This window comes from Morone saxatilis, unplaced genomic scaffold, assembly GCF_004916995.1.
Source record: "Morone saxatilis isolate NCDOM2014 unplaced genomic scaffold, NCSU_SB_2.0 Contig12, whole genome shotgun sequence".
Lineage (NCBI taxonomy): Eukaryota > Metazoa > Chordata > Actinopteri > Moronidae > Morone > Morone saxatilis.
The window spans coordinates 19,852,369-19,868,150 of record NW_023339674.1 but is presented as its reverse complement, the minus strand read 5'-3'; positions in this window follow the sequence as shown (position 1 = coordinate 19,868,150).

The window sequence follows — 15,782 nt, the reverse complement described above, 5'->3', positions numbered from 1 at the left end:
ACCAGATGTTACATGATTAACATTAGAGCCAAAGGGAAGTACAGCAAAAGGCAATAATCAGACCGAATGTAGTTACCAATAGAGACAAAGGGCAGGAAAGGTGGGTGTGAAGATCAAGGGACTAAAACAGTAGGAGGTGGGGAAGAACTGGCTCTCTGAAATCACTTGGTTAGTAAGTGTGCTAAATGTGGATTTTCTTCATCACTATGTGGATGGTTGCTTTGGGGCAGGAGGTGTTCGTTCAGACATTGCATCACAATGTTGACACACTGCCTTTCACTTCCTCTTCAAACAAGAGATTAACAGCACACACAACAGTCTGGAAGAAGTTTAACAAAAGTGTGGGCGTACATCATATGTCATAACGAAACAGGTAACTGTTCAGTATCTGAGAGCACCTTTTCAGTAGAAGGCATGCAGTCACAGAATTGCAATTTCATTATTTCTGCATTTTATTAGATATGTTGGCTTTCTTTATAGACAAGTTAACGTCATAATATATAGGATTAAAAATGCATCGCTGTTCTAAATGTCATTATAATATGAAATTAAGAAGAAATAAAAAAAAAAACTATCACAGATATGTACCATACAAACACTTTAATCTTAAAACATATTACATTTCCATTGCCTAGGCTTGGTAGGCTGGTGGTACCAGCCCTGATTTTGAATAAATAGAACATATGTATTTCAGTCAATAAAAATGGGATTAATAATAAAGCTGCAAGCAGCAACAAAAGGGGTTTGAACCCATTTAGGGTAAAAGGGGCATACCAGGTAGACTTATGCAGAAAGCAAAGTTGAATTGATCAATACATGGAAAATCTGTAGAGAAATCCTATTTAACTATACTAATGATATCAGAAATGTATTTTGATGTCTTACAGTGGAATTTCTAATCCAGTACGGCTCTCGTACCACTAGTACCCCATTCAGTCTAAAGGACATGAAATATGGTACATAAAACTGCCTGAACAATGTTTCCAAGTTTGATACTGCTATTCCAAAAGGAAACAAAGTTCAATGCATGCATAGAACAGCATGTTCACCACAACCACCACCGTTGCCCCTTTTTGTGAATCTATTGAACTCCCAATAAAACAACATTTGGGGGAAACAGAGAATTTTATTAAAAAGTCACAATCATTCCAAACTTAATAGTCAAATCAATTTATTTACAGTATATGAAAAAATGGGGTAATGAAAGGGTGTTACAATCTGTACAACACACAACACCAGATAGAGGGTGTTGTGTTAGACCCTTAATTTGGATAAAACACAATACTGGACTAATTGCCAGTAAACTCAAAGCTAAAATAAATACAAAGCAAGCTGCACTCAAAAATGCCTTCACACTCAAAGTGGACTTCAGTAATCAGGAAGAGTTTTCATGTGACTTTTCATAGGGTTTTTTACAGCGTGAAAGTCCTCTTCCCTAAATTCTACAACCTGTAATATAACATGCTGTGAGCTGGTCGGCATGTGAAAATGGAAATGAAACATGTGGTCACGTCTGGTTGGTCATCCTCACAGGTAAAAGTCAATCAAAGAGATGAAAATGACTAAGTTCACACAAAACAATTTCTTGTGAAAGTGTGAATAACACTGTTTGTGGGGTGAATGTTTTCACAGAATGATGGATGGCAAAAAAGTAAAGCACATTATGAGTTACCGTGAAAGTTATGAGACATCTTTGGGGTTTGTAGCAATTTCTTGTCAAAACAGATATTTCAAATTAAATGAGCAGCTGCACCCAATGGGACTTTCTCTTTTCATTCAGTGTAGCAATCATGGGTATTTCTGCTACATCTGAGTAGTTTCTTTGTCAGCACTCATCAACAACAAGCTGAATAAACTAGTATTAAAACACCTGTGACTGCACCTCTGATTTGTTGTTCACCTCTGGGGGAAAGTCACATCCTTCCTCGTTGGGAGCAGCCACACCCATTCTTTCCAGAGTAAACACAGCCAAGAAACCACATCACTGTTCATGAAACTACTTTCTGATAAGTGCACACATGTCAACCCAGAGAAATTGCATAACATCAAGAGCAACAGGTTTTGACAGCTTAATACAGTAGCATGCTGCATACATTTGTGAAGCTCTGACACCAGGTTTTGCTTAGTCTGATTTCAGCCTGGTCAGAGTTGTACGACATTGAACTTCATGTCTGTGTAGTTAGACATGAAGAAAATGCTTATTATGTTGCCATCGGCCAACAAGGCCTTTTCTAAAAAGACGATCTTCCTCTCGTTCACTTGCGTCTTTTGGAGGTCAATTTTCTGATTTTCTCTTATTGCGCTGAGAGTAACCTCTTGGTGAGTGACCTCTGAGAAATTCACCCATCCGAAGATTAGGTAGGTTGCAGCTTTATCCACGGTGAAGATGTCATATCTTCCCTGGTCATCACTGTCTGTGGAGGAGAAGGAGACATTGTCCATCAGCACACTGAGAAATGAACATCTGAATAGGAATGTTGGAAGTAACGAAAGAAATATAAAGTAAGTGACGCTTACTTGTTAGATTACAGGTTATGATGACGTTTGCTGTGTCACTCAATGGTGGAGCATCCTGTAGACAGACAGTTTAATTATTGACAGGCATGCAATTATCATCAAGAGACATCAGTGATAATATTTGCTGAGAGAACTTTCTGTCAGTGCTACGAGGTGTTTCTCACCTGGTTGAATGATGGCATGAACATGAAAAAATGCAAGACAAAGCACGCCACCAGAGCCACAATGACAAATCCCATCACTGCTATTGAAGCAACTGCACACTTGAAGCAGCCACGGTGGTCGACAGGTGAACCTCTGGGGCAATGAACAGCTTCAGCTTTGTCCGTCCCCAACATGACTACAACCTCCAGTCCTTCTTGATGTCTCTCCATAATGCAGACTGTGATACTTGTAGTGGAGATTGATTGCTTGCGTCTTAATATAGTCCATGACTTCCCACACACAAAAATAGAAAGTGGGAATCCCGAGTTCAGTTCAGTCCCGCCCTTCTACAATAAAAAGTCAACAGAAAGTAATGAGGGAATCCCTTGACACCCACGCAACGCAGCTGGTTTATAATTAACCAACTTTATTTTTTAATCTCCCCATGTACTGACTCTCTGCCAGAGCTCAGATTGGGATCTGAAAAAAATATGATTTACTGTATATTTCTGTCTCATGGAACTGGAATATAAGACACGTAGTCGTGCTTGTAGGTGTTTTGTAATGAGTGTGAACTTCCCCTGAATCTGAAACACTGAAATTGCTAAGTGGCTTCAAAAGTTCAAAGTTCATATTTGGTGAAATTTGGAAAACTTGCATTAAAACTGTTAAGCTGACTTCTGTCTGTTGGTGGGATGGATCAGTGCTGTCAGTCAGTCAGTCAATGATGCCCTGTTTGTTGTGCATGCACAGACTGGCATAGGACTATTCCTTTTCCCACCTACCTTTTCTGTTAAATCAGAGCAGTTTTCACACAGGCGAGGATGAATGAACACCTGAACCCACTGCATTGTCATCTCTGGTACGAGTTATGATTTGCAGCTTTTCATTCTTCCCACTCGCAGAAATTTTTTGTCAAGTGCATTAAATAGAGCATTATTATCAACATTAGCGCAAAAGTGAGGCTGCACAATCTCTTTATGATAAGACTTGGCTAGCACATGAAGCACATGGTGCTGTCACATGCCCCCAGTTCTATTTGTGCAACCCGTTTCACACAAATGCAAATGAAGCAAAAACCTGAAACATGAACATGAAAGTAGCATTTTAAACAACTGCTCTTACACTCAGTCTCTGTGTTTCAGTCTACCCGTTTACCTTGACCCATTTAGCAGGAAATTCCTACATGAGAGAAACTGCCTGCTGTTACATCACTGTTATTGTCCTGCCCACACTTGCTCTTGCATCACTGTTGTTGTTCTATTTCCGTCTTGGCTCAGATCCTATCTGCCGGCAGGTTTGATGACATGTTTCAGACTTAACTGAACACACACACAGAACTGACAAAACTGCTTATCTTACAGTGTGCATTTATCTCACTGGAGTGTGTGTGGGTCCTCAGTTTCATTGTCTTCAGAGGGAGAGCATAATAGTTTCACAGTTTAATTATACTTTTTCATTTCCTGCTCACCCCCTTCCAGAGAAAACAGACTCCTACTGGAGATTTATAACTACAGGTTTCAATTATAAAATCTACTCAGAACTCACCCTTGGCAGCTTGGCTGAGGAAATAATGCAGGACTGGGCATGCATATGACAACAATTACAATAGTGTTTTAGCAAACTTGCTTCAGGTCAAAATCAAACTGTCAAACAGAACAGGATTTATGTTTACACGTATCTTAATACTGATGTAGGAAATGCAAAAAAAAGATTTCAAATATCCCATCTGAAGACAACATAGGCTCTACAATGTCTACTGTGAGCTACAGTGCAGTCTTAATGTTTATCTACTTTATCTAATTTACTGCATTGGACTCTCTTGGGAAACAAGTAAATATTTATTAACTATTTCAACAACCAACTATTTCAATTAAAAGGGCATGAAGTAATCCATAATTAATATCATATTACCTCATCTGCTAGAAATTGCACAAGGTTTTAAATCGGGCAGCTTCCAACATGATTTGTAGGCCATTTTTGGGGTAATTAAAATTATATTTTCAATTTTCATCCTTGTAGTAATGAGTTATTCTGAGATCCTGTAATCAGAAATACAGCAATCAACTATAATGAGATATAAATAATATTAAGAAATATGTTTTAGCAAACAGTAGTAAAAGGCTGGTATAACTATGCAGATGCTTATAATGATAATGTTTTTAAAAATCTGGTCGATCATTTAACCTTCAATTACCAGGCTGAAAAGTCTTAAAACATTTTAAAGACTGGATTCTCTATATTGTGACTTAAAAACTTAAAATATTTTCTTGGAAACTGCCTTTATATTAAATATAAATAGGAATCACAATCAACAGTAAGCATCCATAATGAGATGTGCGGTTCCATCAATGGTCACCGTGCACTTTTAAGTTTTACATGCAGCTGCAGGATATAATCTCTCATTCTGCAGGCTACCTGAAGAGAAACCTGGTATGGTTGAAACTGTTTACCTGAAACCACAGCGGAGTTATTGTTCAAACCCACATGTACATTCAAGGAGCTCTCCAAGAGCCATCCACTGTGCCATTCATTTCACCTTCAACCTTTTAAGGAGGTTCTACCCAGATGTCGTTCTTAATATTTTTTCTGTTTTCACATAAACACTAACTTTTATCCCATTTATTTTTTATATTTTAAGTTTCCACTCAGAGCCCTCTGAAGTTTCTTCGACTTCCATTCCATTGGTAACTTATTTTTGGGCACTGATGTAGAAGCATTAGTGTATAATCACCTGAATACAGGAATTACAGGTTAAGTGATCTAGGCAGTTAGTTGGAGGTGGAGGGTAAACCAACTAGCCTGATGACTTTATATTTTAGACAAGCTCCCAACAGTTTCTGATCCCTTTGGCAACATGCAACATTAATACGCCATGACCTTGTGAATATGATCAGGCAGCTTATCATGCATGACAACACACTGTAATGTAAAACCAGGATCATCTGCAAATGTATTTGTGATTGTGAATAATGCTGGAAATTCCAATATTGCTCTCATTAAGATGAAACCACAAACAACTGTCTGTATTGAGCACCTTTTAGCTTTTATGTGCTGTCCTTTGCACTTTTTTAGGTTACAGTTTTCACTACACTCTGCAGTATGCCACAGGTTACAAGAGCAGTATCACCGTAAAGGTTCAGAGTTCAATACCTGCTCATAAAACTTTCCTCTGTTGCTCGGTCAGAAAGTGCTGTAGAGCATTATCCATGAACAGTTAAGGGTGCACCAAATACAAACAATACAAAGAAAATGCATTAGTGACCACAGCTGGTCCTGTGGCTCAAAAGAGCCCTATCAGAAGGACAGAAACTGTAATAAGTTTGGGTCTAATTTAATAGTTACTGTAGAACCACATTTTATTTTGAAATATTTTCATTACAAACCACAGTGACATTCTGTCATTCATTGCAACGTTGAAATGACTACATCCAACCTTTTCCAATGGGGTCATCCACTCTGTATTTGCTGTGGCAGAATTTCTTTAATACAATGTTAATATGCATCTTCCTGTGACATGAACTCTGCACTACAAGCACCATGTTTCATATCTGACCTGAAAGTAATGCTTGTTGTTTCCTACAGGAGTATCTCAAGTTTAGTTGCCTCTCTGCACCAAGCGGCAACCACTTTGGGTGAAAAATGAGTGCCTCAGATGGCCACTTGAGGCTGACTACAAAAGCGACTTAATTTGCATTAACCTCTATGTTCAAATGTCCTAACCTTTACAGCAGAAATAGAGGTTTAAAATCTTGTACAAAAAACGGATTTGGTCTCTTAAGCGAAGTTCCCCGTTCATGAGAACTGTACGTGGAGTGAATATTTATATAACTCACTCATTTAAATGATATTAAGGCTTAAAGTTATGCATAATTAAGGGTGTGGCCACTTTGAGTTGCATTTACAGACGTCGTGACACATTAACACATTATTATTGTCTCTACTGTCCAATTCATACATCCTGCTCGGTACTGCGCTTGTGCATGAAAGATGGCTTTTAAAAAAAATGTTTTTATCATCTTTTGGATGATAAAAACATAATATATCATATTAGTATTCAGTAGGTATGGTGACTTATATGTACATGGACATCTCTATGATATGGACATCTATACGCCTATAAGTGTGAGACATACATTGACCAGACACTATAGCATCAAGCACAGCTTTCAGATAACTTAGCCAGTAAATCTTCTCTGCCCTGAAAGCATCACAGCGATGCTTGCAAACACTGCTAACATTGTCAGATGTGATGATGAGCGGTTGCCTGTTATCCACATTTCGGCTGTTTTCTCCTTGTGCTTAATCCACAAATGGTTGATCACTGAACTGGTTGTTATATGTCACAAAAGTTTACTGTTACATAACTTGCACTGAACATCCATTTTGTCTACCTTTTAAAAATACTTCCAAACATCACCTTTATGCCTGGTTGCAGTTCTGCCTGTAAGGTTAGATGATTGATGTGTGACTGTGATTGTTTATGTGCAGATCTAAATGTAAGTAGGTTAAATGATATGTTGAACAAATACTGACATCCAAAAAAAAATCTTAGCATGCCCTGCTAACTAGCTTTCTAGCTTCAGTAGTAACCTAATGTTACTTCCAAGGCCAAGGCATGCATCACCAGTGTTGGGCTGAAAGAGATTTCCTAGCGATGCTGTGGGATTCATTTGAAATTCAATAATGACATTTACTAGTCCCTAACACTCTTCGCCTACAGTAATTCTTTGATTTTGCGGGCTACCTATAGGAAAAGCTGTTGTAGTGCAAGCTGGCATATAACTGAAACCACAGTCAGTTTTTACTCAAACCCACAGGGATTTACCCATTTTTACCACATAGTCAACCAGTTCTGTCACCTCAATAAGGAAATCTGCAAGGAGCGTTCACACATCCCTGCAGTTCTGGGCATTTAGTGTTCACGGCTCCACCTACGAGCTTTTACTGACGTTCTACACTGATTTCTTTCTTTCTTTTTTTTCTTATTTGTTTCTTCTCTGTTTTTCAATTAACATCAATTTCAATCTATTTTATCTTTTAAAGGCTTTCACTCAGAAGTTGGGACTTTTAGAGAGTCTTGGAGAGGTTAACATTAAGCTGGCTGGTGATAGTAAGTAAATCCCTCCAAACTGTAGGGCTGCTTGCTAAAACTCAATGTCTAACACACGTGTCCTCTTAAAAGTCTTTTAAAAGTGAATTCGTACATTTGAAAGTGATTTTAAAAGATAAAGCTTACCAGCCAAATAGAGAACAATGCTTTTTTCCAGGTTCTCTACATGGATCAACTGGAGAGGATGCTTAGCTTTTAGAACAATATAATGTATGTAGGCATCAAGTGCATATTTAAGACCCTTTTTTAACAGGACTTTAAAAAACAAAACAAAAAAACAAGTCAGCTGAAACCAACTCCTGGAACAAACATTAATGTAATAAACACTGATTTCTAATTTATTACTTTAGTTGACATTACATATGCCAAAATCTTCCAGTCAACAGTCCAACAGTCATCTTGGTCATTTGTTTAAAAACAAAAAAAGAAATACTTGATTGAAATTGGAATTTCTTTGAAACAACAATGTAAAGACTTTCTCTTTATGTTACAAACTGATGTTACTCAAATGTTTACTTCCATCATATTTGCATATTTAATGCATGAGTGCTCCAGTGCATAAAACTCTGTATATTTAGGTGCAGAAATCGGTGTATACTCAAAACAGTAAACATTTGCAGTCTTTTAGTCAGATTTCTAAAACCTCATGTACGTCTGTTCCCACGTGTTTTACCCTCATACATCCTCAAAACTCTGCGCAGAGGATGTGAACTGGAGGTAATGGTGGATCAAACTGACAAAAGAAGAAGAAAGTGTGTTATTTGGATCCCTAAAATCTGGCATGAACGTAAACGCTGAGCAGTTTTCAAAATATTTTCTCTAAATACTCGTTATCGGCGCAATAGCAATATCCTCCAGCAGTGCCAAAGCAGGCATTGTATCATTTGGCACACCCATTACGCACGGCTACAGCCTTCATATAGTGCCGCTTTAACGACCTGTTGAATGGTCACTCAATAATAATATATATAGCTGGCCTTAGTGGAGACAAACAACAGACTATATAAGTCTGAGACAAATCAGAGGCAATAATGTCTGGAGTCCGAAGTATAACACTATCATGTTCCCACGTGTATCTTACAATCTAGGGATTCCACCCTGCTGACCTTTGAGCTCATTATAATAATTAACCTGAGTGAGAGTTTATGATGTTGGGTAATCATGGCAGAAAGTATTGGTTGGTTTAAACCTTTTTGTATGATAAAGGTGGAGCATGTGCAGCGTTTTAGTTCCCTACTTTAACAGAGTGAACAACAGAACAGTAGCAGAAACACATTACACTGTACACAACACAGTGCAGTAGGCTGGTTTCCTCTGTGATTCCTGTTTATTTTTAAGGATGTGGTCAAGCCAAGACAAAAATCTGTCTTGAGAAATGAGACATCTCCTGCTCACATCTGTAACCAAAACCCACAATTGTGTTTCCCCTGCATTTATCGGGAAAACAGCACATTCTGTGTGTACGGTGTATGGCACATGGCACAGTTCTGTACAAACACTCTCAAATGACCTTCTGATTTCTCTGACTGACTGAATGATTAATACATACAACATTAAAGTTGGTTAATGACTTACAAACGTTCTGCAAACATTTAATGGAATATTAACCTTTTTTATATTGTAGTGGCACTGTGTCTGTCCGCAACTGTACATACCTGTTGGTGTTAAAGATAGATGTTTCATAACTCGTGTAAAATTCCCACATTTCTGCTCTTAATTTAAAAATAAATTCCCGGGTGTAGGTTCATTTTACTGTTCAAGTTTAAACTTGCATCAACGTTCAATCCTTGTTTCCGATACCAAAGTAGCAGACCAACTGTATCAGTACGTTTCCACATACCTTGGAAATCCAGGAAAGATATCTATCATCTATTATTAGAAATGACAAAAGCTACATATTTAGATCTTCAAACAGAGATTATATCCTCATTTCTATTTATAAAACAAATACACCTGGAAGTGAGTCTGAAACTGCAACCTTAAGCTGTTAAGCCCTCCAGCGGTGCTCATGTACAAACTGACTGATCCTTCATTGCAGCAGTGTCACTTCAGGTCATTGATTGTGACGTGAGAGGGCTCCTTCTTCAGTTCACTTTCACTTTTGGTTAAACAATGTTTAACATGCCAGGTAATGGTGACGAAACTGCTGACTCGCACAACAACCAGACAGACAGAGAGAGAGAGTGGCAGAGCAGTGAAAACAAAGAAGAGGAGCTTATTGCCAAATGGAAACTCTTTTTTATTAAAGTTTCATTCCAACAGGTGATCAGTGCCAAAGCTTACACGAGGTATAGCCACACAGTATATTCCCAGGATGAATCATACAGTGCCATATCACATCTTTATTTTACATTCATATGAAACAGCTCTTTTATGAGAAAATTTCTGCTCATTTTGCAACATTTAAAATCATCAAAAACTCCTCTTTTTAAAAAAACAATCTCGCAATATGTATTAAATATTTCATTGATGATATAGTAGAAATCAAAACCATCAAACCAACCAATTTAAACAATAATCACACTGAATATGACATTGTTTAAAGCTTGCACCAGATGGTATATATTATGGTGTGACAAGAATATAGCAAAATGTGCCTCACAGCATACTTAAAAATCATCATTCATCATTATTACAAAATGGCTTTTCATTGAAAATATTATAGCTTCACTAATACAGTACATAGCAAAGAACCTCACAGGGGACTGATCAACACTTGGTTCTTGCTTTTTAACTATAGGCATAATTAAAAACACAAAAAGGAGAAATATTACAACATTAGGAAGAGATACAATCAAAGTAAAAATCCCACTTCATTCACCTCCTTTCTGGTCTTTTTACCCTGAGCTGTCTGTGTGCCAATGTGATTGCAGCATCGAGGGAACACCAGCTCTAGTCTACCAAGATAAAACAGATGACATCTATGAACATGTTACTCACAGAAAGAAAAGCCTGAGGCAATTGAGGGTAAACATGTCAGTGAGACTGTCACTGTTGTGAAAAAAACGCCCAGGCTGGTAATCCAAGCGAGGTAAACACTGGTGGTAGCGACACAGCACACAGAAGGTTTATGAGACTCAGATTGGAGCTTCACAGGAGAATAAATGCACCAATAACAAATACATTCATTAGGTACTACATAACCTGGTACTGTTAGAGTGAAATAAAGTACTGGAAATTATGACATATTAGCTATATATATATTAAAACTAGAAGGCATTTGAGGAGTGCAGAACTCTCAAAAACTCTGTGTAAACCACTTTAGGGTCCCAATATCACTGCAATAAAAGTTGATCTTTTTGTATGGAAGTGCTTATAAAACGGTAAATGTGGATCAGTTTCACTCAGACTAATTCTGGCTTTTAAAGTCCCAAGAAATAACTAGACACAGAATAGACTTTTGCAATCGGACAGATTTTTGCAACTGATAATTAATAATCACCTGAGGAGAATTGTGAATCGCCACCATTAAAATCATAAGATCTGCTCTTGCCCAGGAACATGCACAAGTTGTTGAGATTTCTTGCTGACAGTCAAACTACCAGAAGCATGGCTCCTGCCTTGGTCGAGGTAATAAACAAAGTAGAAAAAGAGTCTGTCAACACAAGTCATGCCATCATGACGTGTGAGTCCTGCTTAGTGTGTCTGTTCTCACAGCGGCAGATGAGCACAAGCGCTGAGCTCCCTTCCTCATCCCAGTCAGCTCTGGTCTTTTTCTTCAGAGACCATTTACTGGCCCTCATCAGTATCTGCACTGACTCCCCAGCAGATAGCTCAGGCCCACAGTCACATTCTTAACCTTGAAATCGTTTGTGCAGTTCAAGTGCAGACTGGCCCTCTCATTCGCCCTGAGGTAGGCTATACTGTGGAGCCCCCTGCAGACTTCATGTGAAGCAGTCAAGTTGACAGAGCTGACAGAAGTTTTACTCCCCTCCACAAGCAGCTCCAGTGTCCCATGGGCTTCCTTGGGGTTGTTCATGCCCTTATAACACACCTCCATATACAGAATGTAGGGTCCAGTGCAGTTGATGCCGATTGTGTCGTTCTCAACCAGACCCATCTTATTGCTGCTCTCAATGTTACGAAACATCAGTTTCTTGTTGCCTGGGACGTCTGGAGGATAAAACAAGTGTGAAACAGAGATGGTGAGATTAAAAAAACTGCTGTTTCGCTTGTTCTGAAACTTGAGAGTGTTGAACAAAAAGATATAGATCTGATCTGTTTTTGTGTTGGGGTTACTCACCTGCAATAGGCAAAAACTGTATGTGTATATTATCTTCAATATCCTGTTAGGAAAAGACACAAATGAACATTAAAAATTGGCAGCTTTTTTTATTGACCCTGCAGCTTTCCTGATATTAGCTGGGTTTTTACTGCCATTATGACTCTAACATTATAGATGTCGCTCAGTGTTTTTTTTTTTAAAGGTCACACAGCTCTGCTCTGTGATCCCTTGATGTTTGACTCTGGGAAGCACAGAGCTTGTTTGTTTGATACAGTGGTTAAGTGACATGGTGTGAAAATAGGCAGGCTGACAGAAACTAGGGAAAGTCTCACTTTCATGGTTGATTAATAGCTGTAGTGAGAGTAGCATTGCAGTGATAAACACCAGAGCTTGAATGTAGAACAAATGTTAGTCATTATAAAATGATCATCATACAGGAACTGTGCATATATGTCTATGCAGATAATCAGTCATCCAGGTCATTGGATATCTGGAGAAAGTCCAGACTGACTTTTAAATAGTGTTGTTTCTGTCCCTCTGCTCTATCGCACTCAAGCAAATGTTTAATGGATTTAAACATGACTCTGTATTTCATATTAAGACTGAAAGCCACAAGTAAAAGCAGCTTTTTTAACACATGGGACAGTTAGTCCCATGTGTTAAAAAAGGTTAAAAAAGGTCGAATGTGGCATCCTGTCAGTAACTGTCTGGATACGAACTCACTGTACCAACCGGACCCTCAATTTACTGATGCTCTCCACTCTGAGGACCAGATTTCCTGCACGAGAAAACTCACTCAGGGAAAATAAGTTCAATGCAAACTTAAAAGGTGAACGACAACTAAACGTTACTCTGTAAGCTTTGTAATACCAAAATGAATTCATTTGAATTCCTGCTCGAAAATCTACCTCAGTGAAAGTGGAACAGCTGCTGGCACTGAGGGACAGTTTGAAGAACATTCCTTTTAATATAACTTTCTAGCAAAATTCCTGTACACTTCCTTAAAAGCTGCACTCAGGTGGGGAAGTTTCCATACTAAAGTTTGTCTGAGTGTGTGTCTGATATTTAGTATCCACTGAGATGAGTAGGACATGCAGTGTTTATAAGTCAATAAGATAAGTTAGGTTTAATAGCAGTTTAAATGAGTTTGTGCACCAGCAGATGAAGTGGTTTGGATGTTTTTGCAGTTGAAGTCAAAACAGATAAAGGCAGAGTTTATTCCATTACTTATACTTGTACTCTTGTGGTTTCTTTTTTATTGTTTTCAGAAAGGCTCAACAAAGACATCAACTTAAGCAGCCGCCTGTGCCTAGTTACGGTTGCTAAGCTCTTATTGGATAATGGCTGTTTGAAGGAGGGATTCAGGGACAGTCAATTAGTCCATTTTGTTCAAATTCTGTATGTTTGAAATAATACTACTTATTTGTGAGTACTTTCCTATTTTCATGATACTTTTATACTTCATTTCATTTCAGAGAGAAACACTGTACTTTTTTACTCCACTACATGAGGTAAAAGCTTTAGTTACTAGTTGCTTCACAAATCAAGATTTTTGCGCACAAAATACACGAAGAGCTTATAAATAAAACAGAATATACATGTACATCTTAATGAGCAACTATTGTCTTAATTCTTCTAAAATAAAGTCCCTTTTCATGCAATGTCACGGTTTTGCCTTTTAATTATTTCCACAATTTAAAATGTATGTTTTAAGAACCCAGGACTTCTAATTCAATACAAGTGTCTGCCCATCACTGCCCACCAGCTCCTGTCTACACACACTCCTTACACAGCTTACTCACATGATCGTCCCGGTTGAGTCCCCGGGAAACGTCCCGGTACACGTAGAGCGTGACCAGCAGGCACGCGGCCACCAGCAGGTTCTGCAAGGCGACGACCACCGCGAGCTTCCTCACGCGCCTGCCCCGGTGGAGCACGCGGCCTCCGTCAGCAGCATCCATCCTCCTGCGGTCCATCAGTGAGTGAGCGCCCTGCACAAGCCAGCCGACACTTTTAACGCGAGCAGGCAGGGTTCAAAGGAGGGGAGTGACTGGAAAGAAACTGCTCGTGAGCTACTCTTTAGAGTCTGTCTGTGCGCTCGTGTGTGGGTGGGGGGGCTGCTACGCGCCCGAGCCACATGCACATAAGGTTAAAGGCGCGCGCGCGCACACACACACACACACAGAGACCGAGAAGGAGCAGCGGGAGTGAAACCAGCGCACCGGGAGCTGATTGGTTGACAGCGTGCTGCTATTGTAGCGCTGCGCTGCTGGTACAATGAGTGAGTGAAACCTCCCACGTAATGTCCGCTTCAATCACTGTCATGTTCCCATAAGAATAATAAGGGGGTGTAGGGACTGATCTGAACCCCGAGGAAGACGAGCCACAACTTGTTTCTAGGAAACCAGAGACAGATGCGGTCATGTGACAAGAAGTTTGAAATATTTCTGTTAAAAGTTTATTCAGTTCAAATAATGAATGAGTGAGCCTGAGGTGAAGTGTCTCAGTCTTTACAGCAGCCAACAGTGAGCAGCCACTTTCACTACATTACAGCTAAGTTTAAGTTAAGTTAAAGTCACTTTTACTGTTCTTTGTCTCCAGTTGATAGCTGGATACCTGCCTATATAAACAGGGTGTCATCCTTTGTGGTGGTAAATAAAAAGTGAGTATCCTGCTAGGGGGGCCCAGGACATAAATGAGCTTGGGCCCCTTATTAACAACACCCACCTCCTCATTCCCAAAGTATTATTATTATTTTGAAGAATATAAACATTTTGGGAATTATGATTATTCCCTTTTTTTTTGCCGAGTTATTACTGACACCCCTGCATCAAAGCTGCAGCGCATCATGTTTACATAACATACTAATGTGTGAGTGCACCGTATCATTTCAACTGAAATATTACAGATATTATAAAGGTATTATAACTAGATATCACAGTTTCAGTCTTAAATATTATAACAGATTGATTGTCCACAAGTCTTGCACCTGTGTCATTGCTCATTTCCAACAAATCGTTTACCAATAACTTTTGCTGATTTCCAGATGGTCCTGGCATTGCAAAATCTAATAGAAGTGACAGATGTCTTATCTGCAAACATTATTGCCTCACTTTAAGAGTGATGTACTTTTCCTCTTGCAGTGAGTGAACAGTCTTCATGTCATACTTTATTTTCACAAAGGTGTTGGGACTTCTGTGGCGTCTGTAATATTCAGTGCTGAGTGATTTTATGATACTTAGTGGTACTTTGTCCATCCCAGGTGGTATCTATAGCGTATATAAACCATCCTAGAGGGACATCTAGTGTCTGCGATATGTAGTAATGAGTTAATAGTACTCTTTGTTTTATTTTGTATTATCAGTGGATTTTTTCCACTTCATTAAGAAGTCACATGACTAATCAAATGATAAAGGCTGGATGTTGTATAGCATGATGGCAGCTCCAGAGACAAACAGACAAAAACACATTGATTAGTGTCAACACAACATGAAGACCAGCAGTGCATCTCCCTGTATCAGACATATTTAGTATTTGCTCTGACATGAACTGACATGAACTGACATGCCTCCACATGATGACAAATTGTGGTTTCTGACAAAGTTTCAGTGTTTTGGTACTTGGTCCTAAGTAAAACACCTGCTTAGCCTAAACGAAACAGGTGTCCTACATCACCAGGCTTGTTGGTGTCATAAACACAGAGCCTGGATGTGAGAGCAACACAAAGCAGGCAGCTGAGAGCGAACATCTGCATGTGGGAAAAGAGGGAGGGAGAGGGGGGGG